The sequence below is a fragment of the Aethalodelphis obliquidens genome, unplaced genomic scaffold, assembly GCF_003676395.1.
Source record: "Aethalodelphis obliquidens isolate GAN/ISIS:26980383/991018 unplaced genomic scaffold, ASM367639v1 scaffold29, whole genome shotgun sequence".
Taxonomy (NCBI): Eukaryota; Metazoa; Chordata; class Mammalia; order Artiodactyla; family Delphinidae; genus Aethalodelphis; species Aethalodelphis obliquidens.
Window position 1 is genome coordinate 20067413 of NW_020837973.1, and position 14757 is coordinate 20082169.

The following is a 14757-nucleotide window of genomic DNA, read 5'->3' on the forward strand; positions in this document are numbered from 1 at the left end:
CTTTTACTCTTTTAAAATTACAAGTATGTAGAGTTGCTAAAAATACATAGATAAGTTTTTTCCCTTGAATGTAAATATATTTATCTATTACTGGAAGAAAGAGTGATTAAAAACTTTACAGTACTAAAATTTGTAATTCATGAGCTGATTTAGCTCTTTATTTTTATTCAGATCTTCTTTATGTTGTTTATTGACGTAATTTTCTGTATTGTCTTGTGACTTGTTTATGTATTAATGCTTAGAAAATTTACTTTCTTGATTTCTAATTAGTAATGTTTTTGGTTTTTATACTGAGTACTGTTCTAAATAAAAATTCTTAAATTTTGTAAATTGATATTATATTTAGCAATTATGATGAAGTCTTATCAGTTTTTAGATTCTGATGTATTTTTTAAGACTTTTTTTTTAAAAGATAAGTTTAGTTTTACAACAAAATTGGAAGATACAGAAATTTCCCATATAACCCCTGCACCCACACACATACATAGCCTCCTCCATTATCAACATCACTCACCACAGTGTTAATTTTTTACCAAAGATTAACCTACATTGACATGTAATTATCACCCAAAAAACATTAGGGTTCACTCTTGGTATTGTACATTCTGTCGGCTTGGATGAATATATAAGGACATATATCCGTCATTATAATATGAAACAGAATATTTTCACTGCCTTAAATATCCTCTGTCCTCTACCCATTCATTTCCCCACTCCTCCACCCATGGCAACCATTGATCTTTTTATTATCTCCATAGCTTTGCCTTTTCCAGAGTGCCATATAATTGGTATCATACCATATGTAGCCTTTTCAGATTGGCTTCTTTCACTTGGTAATATACATTTAAGGTTCCTCCATGTCTTTCCATAACTTCATAGCTCATTTCTTTTTAGTGCTGAATAATATTCCATTGTCTGGATGTACCACAGTTTATCTATCCATTCACTTACTGAAGGATATCTTGGTTGCTTCCAAGTCCTGGCAGTTATAAATAAAGCTGCTATAAACATCCATGTGCAGGTTTTTGTATGGACACAATTTTTAACTCCTTTGGGTACATATAAAAGAGCTGATTGCTCAATTGTATGGCAAGTATGTTTAGTTTGTAAACAAACAAATAAACACCAAACTGTTTTCCAGGGTAACTGTGCCATTTTTCATTCCTAGCAGCAAAGAGAGTTCCTGTTGTTCTACATCCTCACCAGCATTTTGTGTTGCCAGTGTTCTGGCTCTGAACTATTCTGATAGTGCTATCTCATTGTTGTTTTAATTTTCATTTCCTTGATGGCACGATGTGGAACATCTTTTTTTGTGCTTATTTGCCACCTGTACGTATTCTTTGGTGAGATATATGTTGAGATTTTTAACCTATGTTTAATGATTTGTTTTCTTAGTTGATTTTGAGTTCTTGTATATTTTGGATAACAGTCCTTACCAGATGTGTCTTCTGTAAATATTTTCTCCCAGTCTTGGCTTGTCTTCTTATTCTCTTGATATTGTCTTTCACAGAGTAGAAGTTTTTAATTTCCGTGAAGCCCATCTTATTATTTCTTTCATGGATGATGTCTTTGGTATTGTATCTAAAAAGGTATCCTCATACCCCAAGTCATCTAGGTTTTCTCTGTGTTATTACTTTCTAGGAATTTTAGAGTTTTGTGTTTTACATTTAGGTCTGTGCTTAATTTCAAGTTAATTTGTGAAGGGTGTAAGGTATGTGTCTACATTTATTTTTTTTCATGTCGAGGTCCAGTTATTCCAGAACTATTTGTTGAAGAGACTGTCTTTGCTGCATTGCATTACCTTTGCTACTTTGTCAAAAATCAGCTGACTATATTTATATGAGTCTAATTCTGGGGTCTTTATTTTGTGACATTGACTAATTTGCCTGTTCTTTCATCAGTGCTACACCATCTTAATTACTATAGCTTTAAAGTACATCTGGAAGTAGGCTGGCACATGTCCTCCAACTTTGTTCTCCTTCAATGTTGTATTGGCTATTCTGGGTCTTTTGCTTCTCCATGTAAACTTTAGAATCAGTTTGTCAATATCCACAAAATAAATTGCTGGGACTGATGGATTTTTAATGTGGCTGAAAAAATTTTCAAATAATAAAAAAGTTAACTCTCTTCTCATTCTAACAGAAATCACAGCATTCTCTTACAGCATTTTTTTTTCTTGTTTTAAAGCATTCACAGGTTTTAACTTAAACAACAGCAGTAGTGGCAGAAGTGTTTTATAAATTATTTTTTCAAGTTTAAAAGAAATGAATTTTAGTTACTCCATGAATTTTGATGATTGTTTTAAGTGTGTGTAATATAGGCATCATAAGGTAGAATGTTCCTTTCCATTCCTTACTATAGAGTATATTTTTTAAAGTCACATATATGAAATGAAATTTATCAAAATATTTTCTGAATGTATTGAGTTTATTATCACTCCAATATTCAATTAATGTAACAAAATAAATAAAAGATTACAAGTGGCAATAGAACAGTCCAAGATTTAAATAGCATATAAAAGATTTTCCATTATCTATTACCTTCCTTTGATAGTTCCTCAAACACGTATACTATATCCTGGGATGATATTTTTTCCTAAAATGTCTTCTATTTCTAAACAGTTTTCACACAGATTTTTATGTCAGCTTTCTAGATCTACAAACTCCTCTCTCTTCTCACGTCTGAAGTATCCCCATTTTGGGGAGGGAGCCAACAACTCATATAGTTATTCTATTTTTCCCCACATGGAAATTTATTATTATCATAAATCTGACATTTAAAATCTGTGGGGTACATATTAGCTATTCAAAAATTTATGTGTAGTAGCTTCTGCACATAGGAAATTGCATTTAGATTTTGCATACACGAAAGTTAATCAATTAAAGAGCTAATAATCATAAACAGCAAAACTCAAAATGTACTGGAAAAAATGTGCTGATAAACACATCCCAAAATTAACTATATCAATATTAAAATAACAGTATAAAACAAAGAACTTACATATTCAAAGATTTAAAAATCTATACTGGAAGAAATAATTTGCAACATATATAGTATTGACAAAGGATTACTATCTTGGCCAAAGGTAAAAAAAGGAAAATATATCATGAGTCATATATTAGTAACTCTAATAAGTAACAGAATTAAACTCCCAATAGCTACAGATTATAGATGTATTTGATAGCCTTTTAAGCAAGAATGTTTAATTGATTTAAAATAAATTAATTGAACATACAAGAGAATCAAACATATAAAAATCCAAAAGAGAAAAGATCATTTTAAAATTATTTATGACCTCTCTAAGCATGTTACTGAGCTTAAAACTTAGAAACTTATTAAATTTTAATCAGCAGATTCAACTCAGCTGAAAAAATAGAAAGACCTGAGATTGTGATGTATATTAACGTACAGACCCATAGAAGGAAAAATATAAAAGAGACTATAATGAAACAGGGAATAATCTAGCAAGTGTTATTGGAATTGGAAGTGGAAGGAAATAGAAAGAATGGAGAGAAGGCAAAGGAATAATTTGTTGAAAGAAATGACTTCTCAGATTCAAAAGGCATAAGAATTCAATAGGATAAATCTGCATGTGGGCACATCTTAGTGAAACTGCAGGTAATGAAATACGAGAAGTTTTTAAAAGCTGTTAGATCCTGGTATATCAATATGTAGAGTAGTTATTGAAACATTAATAAAGTAGCTTAGGGATCGCTGAGGATCCCTAGGATCAACTGTATTGTATCCACATCTGTGCTGCCCTGGAGTAGATTATTTTGGATTGTACATATTATTTTTGAAATTTGTTAACTCTAGGACACAGAATAAAATTTCAAAATTAGAAAAAGAATAAGAGAAAAGAATGAGTATATAAATTTTAAACCAGTATGTGAATGGGTGGGAAAATAAACGTCCAAATCCAAAGATATCAGAAAAAAAAGCTTAAATGACCGAGTAAAGGAACGTGCAAATTATGATGGTAGAAATTAGTCCTAATATATGTACTGAAAAGTATAATCAGTAAAATGGTCTAAACTGCCCCATAGAAGATAGAGTTATTTTAAAAATATGATACCAGCAAAATTCTAAGTAAGGACACTTGTCATTGTTATAATATCATTAGAAAAAGCAACTTTAAAGAAAAATCTGTTAAAAGGTAAACTGAGCAATATTAGAATTTATAAGATTTTATAATATGGGGAATCTTAAAATATAAGATTTTATTTATGGAGAAGACAAGAAGGCAAAGCAAATAAATTATTTGATTAGCTATTGCTTAAGCAGTTGCCTTATTTAGGAAGGTCTAGTTAGCTGTTTGTATTAGTTGTTCTTAAGTTTTGTGTGCTGAGATTTGAGTGTATTGACTCTGGCTTAGGTTTTGTTTACGTAAACTAACAAGGGATAAGAACCACTTCAGCCTAATGGCCTCCTTGTTTAATTACCTTAACAAGCATTATTAGGCAAAAGAGTATTGTATTATATTAATAAACCAGACTGGAATATGAATAGGAAAGAAAAATAATGATTTAATCTCACTTATGAATTCTGATACAAAAGTCTTAACAATAGTTAAAAAACAAACATCATCTTATTGCGAGAACAATTTAACACTAAACAAACTTGTAATGCAAATTACCACATTAACCGATCTCTAGGAAAAAATAACTTATGATCATCTCAAAATATGTAGAGAAGGCATTAAAAATATCCAAGCAATGAGTTATATTAAAATATCTTATGAGCTAGGAATAGAAGGGAAATTCATTACCTTGATAAGGAGAATCTACCAAACCTTACAGCAGACAGTTAATGGCGAACATTTGTAAGTTCTTCCCTGTTTAGAATAATCAGTGACACTATTCAGGTGCCCTCTCTCATCATTTCTGTTCACAATGGTAGTGGACATCTTGGCAGTGCTGTTAGATACCCCCTGTGTCAGCACCTCCTTACAAGCATCCCACACATTCACACATATACCCCAATGACACCTAAGAATTAGAAACAAATAACCCAAGCTGTCTTTTTGATAGACTATATCAATACATTGGATACAATCAGCAAACCATTAAATATAACCAGAGTCCCATATATATTTATTATAGGAAAACCAATTTTATTCTTATATATCAGTAATATACAATTAAAATGTGAGCTGAAAAGAATACCATTTCAAATAATATTTAGAAATATTTCAAACAAAAGCTAGTTGACAAAATAAGATAGAAATAGGGTGTTAACAATCTTTACAGTTAGAAGGACTTTTTTATGTACAGGCAGACACTGACAATTTAAGAGAAGAGATAATATGTAACTAGAATTTACATGCACAGTGAGTAAATCAAATTTATTCAAAAAAAGAAGACAATGTAGGGTTAGAAATCAGAAATTCAGATGAGAGTAACGTCATGAATGGTTTGTTATATCAAGTTACAGAAATGGACTTTATTTTCCTGTCAGTACTGAAGGAAATGGAACTTCAGCAACTCAGAAGACTGATTTAATACATTCAAAGCAAGATCTTAGGAGGAAGAGGATTCTAGTAGACAGACTGAAGCAGAGAGAGCCTGATGACAGGGAGACCATTTAAGTATATCTTCTCTGTATCATTTTAACTTTAAATTTATTAGACACTAAAATTTTCCAGTGAAATTACTTTTGTAATCCATAACCATTCAGGCAGTGCCACTCTTGGAATATGCATTATGACAGTGTTTTCCTTCAGCATATTTATTTCTTTCATAGCCTATAAATTTCTTCATATATCTTCTTAAAATGGCAATCACCACTATGAAAATTCTTTCATACCCTATTAATATTGCAATAACCATAAGACTATGCAACATATATTCCAGTAATATAGGAATAACCATTAGCTTATTTTAATGCTAATAAAACATATAAACATGTCACTGTAATATATACTGCTAAGTTCATACACATTCATTGGTTGATGACTTTAATAGTATAATGGAATAGGAGATAAGTCCTAGAGGGAAAGGCATGGCCTTTGGAGTCAGGCCTGAACTTAATTCCAGACTCTACAGTTGAGAACCTGAGTGAGTTTTTTTCTTCTCAGATTTAGCTTTTAATCTTTTTACAAACAAGGATGGTAATGTTAACCAGTGTGTTGGGAGGACTAGATGAGATGACACATATGAGATTCCTAGCCCAGTTACAACATATTATAGGCCCCAAATAAAATGAGTTCCTTTCAAACTTCCCTTAACCTTACATAATACAGTGAGAGGGAACAGAAAGTATGATAACAAAGGCTCTGCTTCTGCATGTGTGTGTGCATGTGTGTGTGTGTGTGTGTGGGAGTAAGAAACTTCTGTAGGCTGGATAATGAAAAATATTAAAATGAGAACAAAAATTAATTATTCATGCCCAATATATTCTAATAATTGAAAGCATACCAATGATTGACTAAAGGTTTTAGCAGTTTTATAAATCATCATTAATATCACTGTGGATTAAATGAAGTTCCTAAAAATAAAATCTGCAAAAGGATACAAATACTGAAAGAAGTTGTAATTTTTCATGCCTATATTACTCACATGGTAATATACAATCAATAAAGTATATATCCACTTTTGTATAGCACCTGATTTTTATGGTAAATACAGTATTTATCTTTAGAATCATCTTTGTTTAAATTCCACAGAAACTTTAAGAGAATACATGCTGTGATTTTTTTTAACATGTTTATTGGAGCATACTTGCTTTACAATGGTGTGTTAGTTTCTGCTTTATAATAAAGTGAATCAGCTATATGTATACATATATCCCCATATCTCCTCCCTCTTGCGTCTACCTCCCACACTCCTTATCCCACCCCTCTAGTTGGACATAAAGCACTGAGCTGTTCTCCCTGTGCTATGCAGCTGCTCCCCACTAGCTATCTGTTTTACATTTGGTAGTGTATATGTGTCCATGCCACTCTCTCACTTCGTCCCAGCTTATACTTCCCCCTACCCGTGTCCTCAAGCCCATTCTCTACGTCTGTGTCTTTATTCCTATCCTGTCCCTAGGTTCTTCAAAACCAGTTTTTCCTTTTGGATTCCATATATATGAGTTAGCATACGGTATTTGTTTTCCTCTTTCTGACTTAAGTCACACTGTATGACAGTCTCTAGATCCATCCACATCACTACAAATAACTCAGTTTTGTTTCTTTTGATGGCTAAGTAAAATTCCATTGTATATATATGCCACATCTTCTCTATCCATTCATCTGTTTATGGACACTTAGGTTACTTCCATGTCCTAGTTATTGTAAATAGAACTGCAATGAACAGTGGGGTACATGACTCTTTTTGAATTATGGTTTTCTCAGGGTATATGCCCAGTAGTGGGATTGCTGGGTCATATGGTAGTTCTATTTTTAGTTTTTTAAGGAACCTCCATACTGTTCTCCATAGTGGCTGTATCAATTTACATTCCCACCAACAGTGCAAGAGGGTTCCCTTTTCTCCACACCCTCTCCAGCATTTATTGTTTGTAGATTTTTTGCTGATGGCCATTCTGACTGGTGTGAGGTGATACCTCATTGTAGTTTTGATTTGCATTTCTCCAGTGATTAGTGATGTTGAGCATCCTTTCATGTGTTTGTTGGCAATCTGTATATCTTCTTTGAAGAAATGTCTGTTTAGGTCTGCCCATTTTTGGATTGGATTGCTTGTTTTTTTGATATTGAGCTGCATGAGCTGCTTATATATTTTGGAAAGTAATCCTTTGTCAGTTGCTTCATTTGCAAGAATTTTCTCCCATTCTGAAGATTGTCTTTTTGTCTTGTTTATGATTTCCTTTGCTATGCAAAAGCTTTGAAGTTTCATTAGGTCCCATTTGTTTATTTTTATTTCCATTTCTCTAGGAGGTGGGTCAAAAAGTATCTTGCTGAGATTTATGTCATTGAGTGTTCTGCCTATGTTTTCCTCTAAGAGTTTGATAGTGTCTGGCCTTACATTTAGGTCTTTAATCCATTTTGAGTTTATTTTTGTGTATGGTGTTAGGGAGTGTTCTAATTTCATCCTTTTACATGTAGCTGTCCAGTTTTCTCAGCACCACTTATTGAATAGTCTGTCTTTTCTCCATTGTATATTCTTGCCTCCTTTATCAAAGATAAGGTGACCATATATGCATGGGTTTATTTCTTGGCTTTCTATCCTGTTTCATTGGTGTATATTTCTGTTTTTGTGCCAGTACCATACTGTCTTGATTCCTGTAACTTTGTAGTATAGTCTGAAGTCAGGGATTCAGATCCCTCCAGCTCTGTTTTTCTTTAACAGGATTGCTTTGGCTATTGTGCGATTGTTTTTTCTTGTTCTGTGAAAAATGCCATTGGTAGTTTGATAGGGATTGCATTGTAACTGTAGATTGCTTTGGGTAGTATAATCATTTTCACAATGTTGAGTCTTCCATCCAAGAACATGGTATCTCTCCATCTCTTTGTGTCATCTTAAATTTCTTTCAGTAGTGTCTTATAGATTTCTGCATACAGGTCTTTTGTCTCCTTAGGTAGGTTTAATCCTAGGTATTTTATTCTTTTTGTTGCAATGGTAGATGGGAGTGTTTCCTTAATTTCTCCCTCAGATTTTTCATCATTAGTGTATAGGAATGCAAGAGATTTCTCTACATTAATTTTGTATACTTTACCAAATTCATCAATTAGCTCTAGTGGTATTCTGGTAGCATCTTTAGGATTCTCTATATATAGTATATGTCATCTGCAAACAGTGACAGTTTTACTTCTTCTTTGCTGATTTGGATTCCTTTTATTTGTTTTTCTTCTCTGATTGCCATGGCTAAAACTTCCAAAACTATGTTGAATAGTATTGGTCAGAGTGGGTAACCTTGTCTTGTTCCTGATCTTAGAGGAAATGGTTTCAGTTTCTTACCAGTGAGAATGATGTTGGCTGTGGGTTTGTCATATATGGCCTTTATTATGTTGAGGAAGATTCCCTCTATTCCTACTTTATGAAGAGTTTTTATCATAAATGGGTGTTGAATTTTGTTGAAAGCTTTTTCTATATCTATTGAGATTATCATATGGTTTTTCTCCTTCAGTTTGTTAATATGGTGTATCACATTGATTAATTTGCATATATTGAAGAATCCTTGCATTCCTGGGATAAACACCACGTGATCATGGTGTATGATGTTTTTAATGTGCTGTTGGATTCTGATTGCTAGTATTTTGTTGAGGATTCTTCCATCTAAGTTCATCAGTGATGTTAGACTGTAGTTTTCTATTTTTGTGACATCTTTGTCTGGTTTTGGTATCAGGGTGATGGTGGCCTTGTAGAATGAGTTTGGGAGTGTTCCTCCCTCTGCTATATTTTGGAAGAGTTTGAGAAGGACAGGTGTTAGCTCTTCTCCAAATGTTTGATAGAAATCGCCTGTGAAGCCATCTGGTTCTGGCCTTTGTTTGTTGGGAGATTTTTAATCACAGTTTCAATTTCAGCGCTTGTGATTGGTCTGTTTATATTTTCTATTTCGCCCTGGTTCAGTCTTGGAAGGTTGTGCTTTTCTAAGAATCTGTCCATTCTTTCAGGTTGTCCATTGTATTGGCATATAGTTGCTTATAGTAATCTCTCATGACCCTTTGTATTTCTGCAGTGTCAGTTGTTACTTCTCCTTTCTCATTTCTAATTCTGTTGATTTGAGTCTTCTCCCATTTTTTCTTGATGAGTCTGACTAATGGTTTATCAATTTTGTTTATCTTCTCAAAGAACCAGCTTTTAGCTATATTGATCTTTGTTATCATTTCCTGCATCTTTTTCATTAATTTCTGATCTGATCTTTATGATTTCTTTCCTTCTGCTAACTTTGGGGTTATTTTTGTTCTTCTTTCTCTAATTGCTTTAGGTGTAAGGTTAGGTTGTTTATTTCAGAATTTTCTTGTTTCTTGAGGTAAGATTGTATTCCTATATACTTCCCTCTTAGAACTGCTTTTGCTTCATCCTGTAGGTTTTGGGTCATCGTGTTTTCATTGTCATTTCTTTTTAGGTGTTTTTTTATTTCCCCTTTGAGTTCTTCAGTGATCTCTTGGTCATTTAGTAGAGTATTGTTTAGCCTCCATGTGTTTGTCTTTTTACAGATTTTTTTCCTATAATTGATAACTAGTCTCATAGCATTGTGGTTGCAAAAGATACTTGCCACAATTACAATTTTTTAAAATTTACCAAGGCTTGATTTGTGACACAAGATATGGTCTATCCTGGAGAAGTTTCCATGATCACTTGAGAAGAAAGTGTATTCTGCTGTTTTTTGGATGGAATGTCCTATAAATATTTATTAAGTCTATGTTGTTTAATGTGTCATTTAATGCGTGTGTTTCCTCATTTATTTCCATTTTGGTTGATCTGTCCTTTGGTGAAAGTGGGGTGTCAACGTCCCCTACTATTATTTTGTTACTGTCAGTTTCCTATTTTATGGCTGTTAACATTTGCCTTATTGAGGTGCTCCTATGTTGGATGCATAAATATTTACAATTGTTATATCTTCTCTTGGATCGATCCCTTGATCATTATGTAGTGTCCTTCTTTGTCTCTTTTAATAGTCTATTTTAAAGTCTATTTTGTCTGATATGAGATTTGCTACTCTATCTTTCTTTTGATTTCCATTTGCATGGAATATCTTTTTCCATACGCTCACTTTCAATCTGTATGTGTCCCTAGTTCTGAAATGGGTCTCTGGTAGATAGCATATAGATGGATCTTGTTTTTGTATCCATTCAGCTGGTCTATGTCTTTTGGTTGGAGCATTTAATCCATTTACATTTAAGGTAATTATTATTATTATTATTATTTTTTGCAGTACACAGGCCTCTCCCTGTTGTGGCCTCTCCCGTTGAGGAGCACAGGCTCCGGACGTGCAGGCTCAGTGGCCATGGCTCACGGGCCCAGCTGCTCCACGGCATGTGGGATCCTCCCAGACCGGGGCACGAACCCGTGTCCCCTGCATCGGCAGGCGGACTCTCAACCACTGCGCCACCAGGGAAGCCCTAAGGTAATTATTGATATGTATGTTCCTATTACCAATTTCTTAATTGTTTTTTGTTCCTTTTTGTAGGTTTTCCTCTCTTGTGTTTCCTGCCTAGAGAAGTTCCTTTAGCATTTGTTGTAAATCTGCTTTGGTGGTGCTGAATTCTGTTAGCTTTTGCTTGTCTGTAAAGGTTTTATTTTCTCCATCGAATCTGAATGATATCCTTGCTAGGACTTGATTATTTCCTTTCCCATATTAGGGAAGTTTTCAACTATAATCTTCTCAAATATTTTCTCAGAACCTTTTGTTTTCTCTTCTTCTTCTGGGACCCTTATAATTTGAATGTTGGTGTATTTAGTGTTGTCCCACAGTTCTCTGAGTTTGTCCTCAATTCTTTTCATTCTTTTTTCTTTATTCTGCTCTGCAGTAGTTATTTCCACTATTTTATCTTCCAGGTCACTTATCCACTCTTCTACCTCAGTTATTCTGCTATTGATTTCTTCTAGAGAATTTTAAAATTTCATTTATTGTGTTGTTCATCATTGTTTGTTTGCTGTTTAATTCTTCTAGGTCCTTGTTAAATGTTTCTTGTATTTTCTCCATTCTATTTCCAAGATTTTGGATCATCTTTACTATCATTACCCTGAATTGTTTCATCTGGTGTGTTTTTACCTTGCTCCTTTATCTGCTGTTTATTTCTCTGTCTTCTCATTTTCCTTAACTTACTGCATTTCGGGTTTCCTTTTCACAGGCTGCAGGTTCATAGTTCCCATTGTTTTTGGTGTCTGCTGCCAGTGGGTGAGGTTGGTTCAGTGAGTTGTTTGCACTTCCCGGTGGAGGGGACTGGTGCCTGTATTCCGGTGGATGAGGCTGGATCTTGTCTTTCTGGTGGCAGAACCGAGTCCAGTTGTGTGTTTTGGGGTGTCTGTGAGCTTATTATGATTTTAGGCAGCCTCTCTGCTAATGGGTGGGGTGTGTTCCTGTCTTGCTAGTTGTTTTGCAAAGGGTGTCAGCACCAAAGCTTGTTGGTCATTGAATGGAGCTGGATGTTAGCAATGAGTTGGAGATCTCTGGGAGAGCTTATTCCATTTGATGTTACATGGGGCCGGGAGGTCTGTAGTGGACCAATGTCCTGAACTCAGCTCTCCCACCTAAGAGGTTTAGGCCTGACAACCAGCTGGAGCACCAGTACCCTGTCAACCACATGGCTCAGAAGAAAAGTGAGGAAAAAAAAGAAAGAAAGAAAAATAAAATAAAGGTATTAAAATAAAAAAAATTTTAAAATTATTAAAAATAAAAATATTTAGGGCTTCCCTGGTGGTGCAGTGGTTGAGAGTCTGCCTGCCGATGCAGGGGACACAGGTTGATGCCCCGGTCCGGGAAGATCCCACATGCCACAGAGTGGCCGGGCCTGTGAGCCATGGCTGCTGAGTTTGCGCATCTGGTGCCTGTGTTCCACAACGGGAGAGGCTGCAACAGTGAGAGGCCCGCTTACTGCAAAAAAGAAAAAAATAAAATAAAATAAATAATTTAAAAAAAGAAAGAAAGAAAGAGGATAGCAACCAAACCAATAAACAAATCCACCAATGATAAGAAGAACTAAAAACTATCCTAAAAAGAGAAAAGAAAACAGACTGACAGAACCCTAGGACAAATGGTAAAAGCTAAGCTACAGAGACAAATGCACACAAAGAAGCATACACATACACACTCACAAAAAGAATAAAAGGAAAAAATATGTATATATATAAAAAGGAAGAGAGCAACCAAATCAATAAACAAATCTACCAATGATAATAAGCTCTAAATACTAAACTAAGATAAACATAAAACCAGAAACAAATTAGATGCAGAAAGCAAACCCCAAGTCTACAGTTGGTCCCAAAGTCCACTGCCTCAATTTTGGGGTGATTCGTTGTCTATTCAGGTATTCCACAGATGCAGGTACACCAAGTTGAATGTGGAGATTTAATCCACTGCTCCTGAGGCTCCACAGAGAAATTTCCGTTTCTCTTCTTTGTTTGCACAGCTCCTGGGTTTTGGCTTTGGATTTGGCCCTGCCTCTGCATGTAGGTCACTTGAGGGTGTCTGTTCCCTTTTGGGAAATCTGAGGTCTTCTGCTAGTGTTCAGTATGTGTTCTGTAGGAGTTGTTCCACATATAGATGTATTTTTGATGTATTTGTGGGGAGGAAGGTGATCTCCATGTCTTACTCCTCTGCCATCTTGAAGGTCCCCCCAATGTGACTTTTTAAAAAGAGGGTGCTTGAGCCTGAGTGTGTGCATGTGTGTTTCCATTCAGAAGATAAGAAGAATGAAGTTGGAAGAAAAGAAGACCATTGCAGTTAACAAATAAGATGGTAGTGTGGAATAGTGGCAATAGAGATAACAATAATAAGTAAAACTACTGACTTTTGTTCTAAGCAAGGCTTGCAGGGTAAGGGGACCAGTGAGACAGTGAAATCCTGTGTTCACCAAGCTCATTCCTACATACTGCTTTATGCCCCCGTTCTATGTAGCCTTACCTTCCTGCTGGTCAGGAGTAGTCACCACTCCATGACAGTGATTCCTATTTTCACCTGCTGGTTCCTGGACACAAGAAGTCCAAAGTGTTCCAGCAGCAGCCATTGTTTATAGTCTAATGAGACCCTTGCTTTGTCCTTTGCTAATATTATGTCCTTCTTGGGGACCAGAGTCTCCAACCTTGCGGCGAATACAATTCCAGTTACACAGAGCACAGAACACCCCAGAGTTATGGTAAATGGAACCACTGCTGTTTCTCCCCTTTGGTTCTAGGACCTGTGCATTCTTCCTACTGGTGGCACATTAAGGTCTCCGATTTAATGCATTTACTACATCCTAAAGGATGGTAGCACATTTATTCATAGTATGGAGTTTTAGCTTTAGAAGTTTGCTCTAGGTCTCTATGAGGCAGGCTTCTTCTGGACAGTTCCATATATGCATTGACCAGTGGAGGCAATTTCCATCACTCCTTTGCTGTCAAGTAGTCCCCCAGGTCAGATGCTACACTGTGTGGAATTATATGAGTATGGACCAGGCAATTTCTAAGCCCCTAAGTAGTCAACTAGTGCAGGCTCTGTAGGCAGGATACACAAAACCTATGTAAAGACAAACGTTTGTCTTGTCCAGGTCAGATGGAGCCCAAAGTAGTCAACTTGCAGCATGTGGCTGGTTGGTCTCTCCTGTTTTAAAGTGGTACTGCTTTCATTTTTGGAGTTTTTATTCATCTCACAGTGAAGGTATGAACATATACCCTTAAATAAACATTTTTCTCAATTAATTTTAGCCAGTTAAATTCAGCATTGCTAAAAAATAATTCAGTAAAACATTATTTGAGGTGTGTGTCCATATCAGCACTTCGAGATAAACGGACTTCAAAAATAAAAGTGCAGTCACTTTGAAATAAACCACTTTTAAAATGTTAGTCTTTTTTCTCTTTTTTTTGGTCAATATTTTATCTAAACCAAATTATCTATTACATTTTTTTTTTTTTTTTGCACAGAATAGTCTTTGTTAGTGCTTATCTAGTAAAGAACTGTGATCTACCATATGTAATCATGCTGGGATCTTCATATTAAATCACTCTTAAATATTGTGCTTGTTTTCTTTCTAAAGGCAATATTTCCAACTTCAAAAAGATAAAATAGGCATATTTACAAAGTTTAATATTATGGGTTTCAGTTGAATATGAATGCTATCATATGATCTACAGTAGGGTACATAAATAGGTGTTTTTTAAAATAATTTTGTGA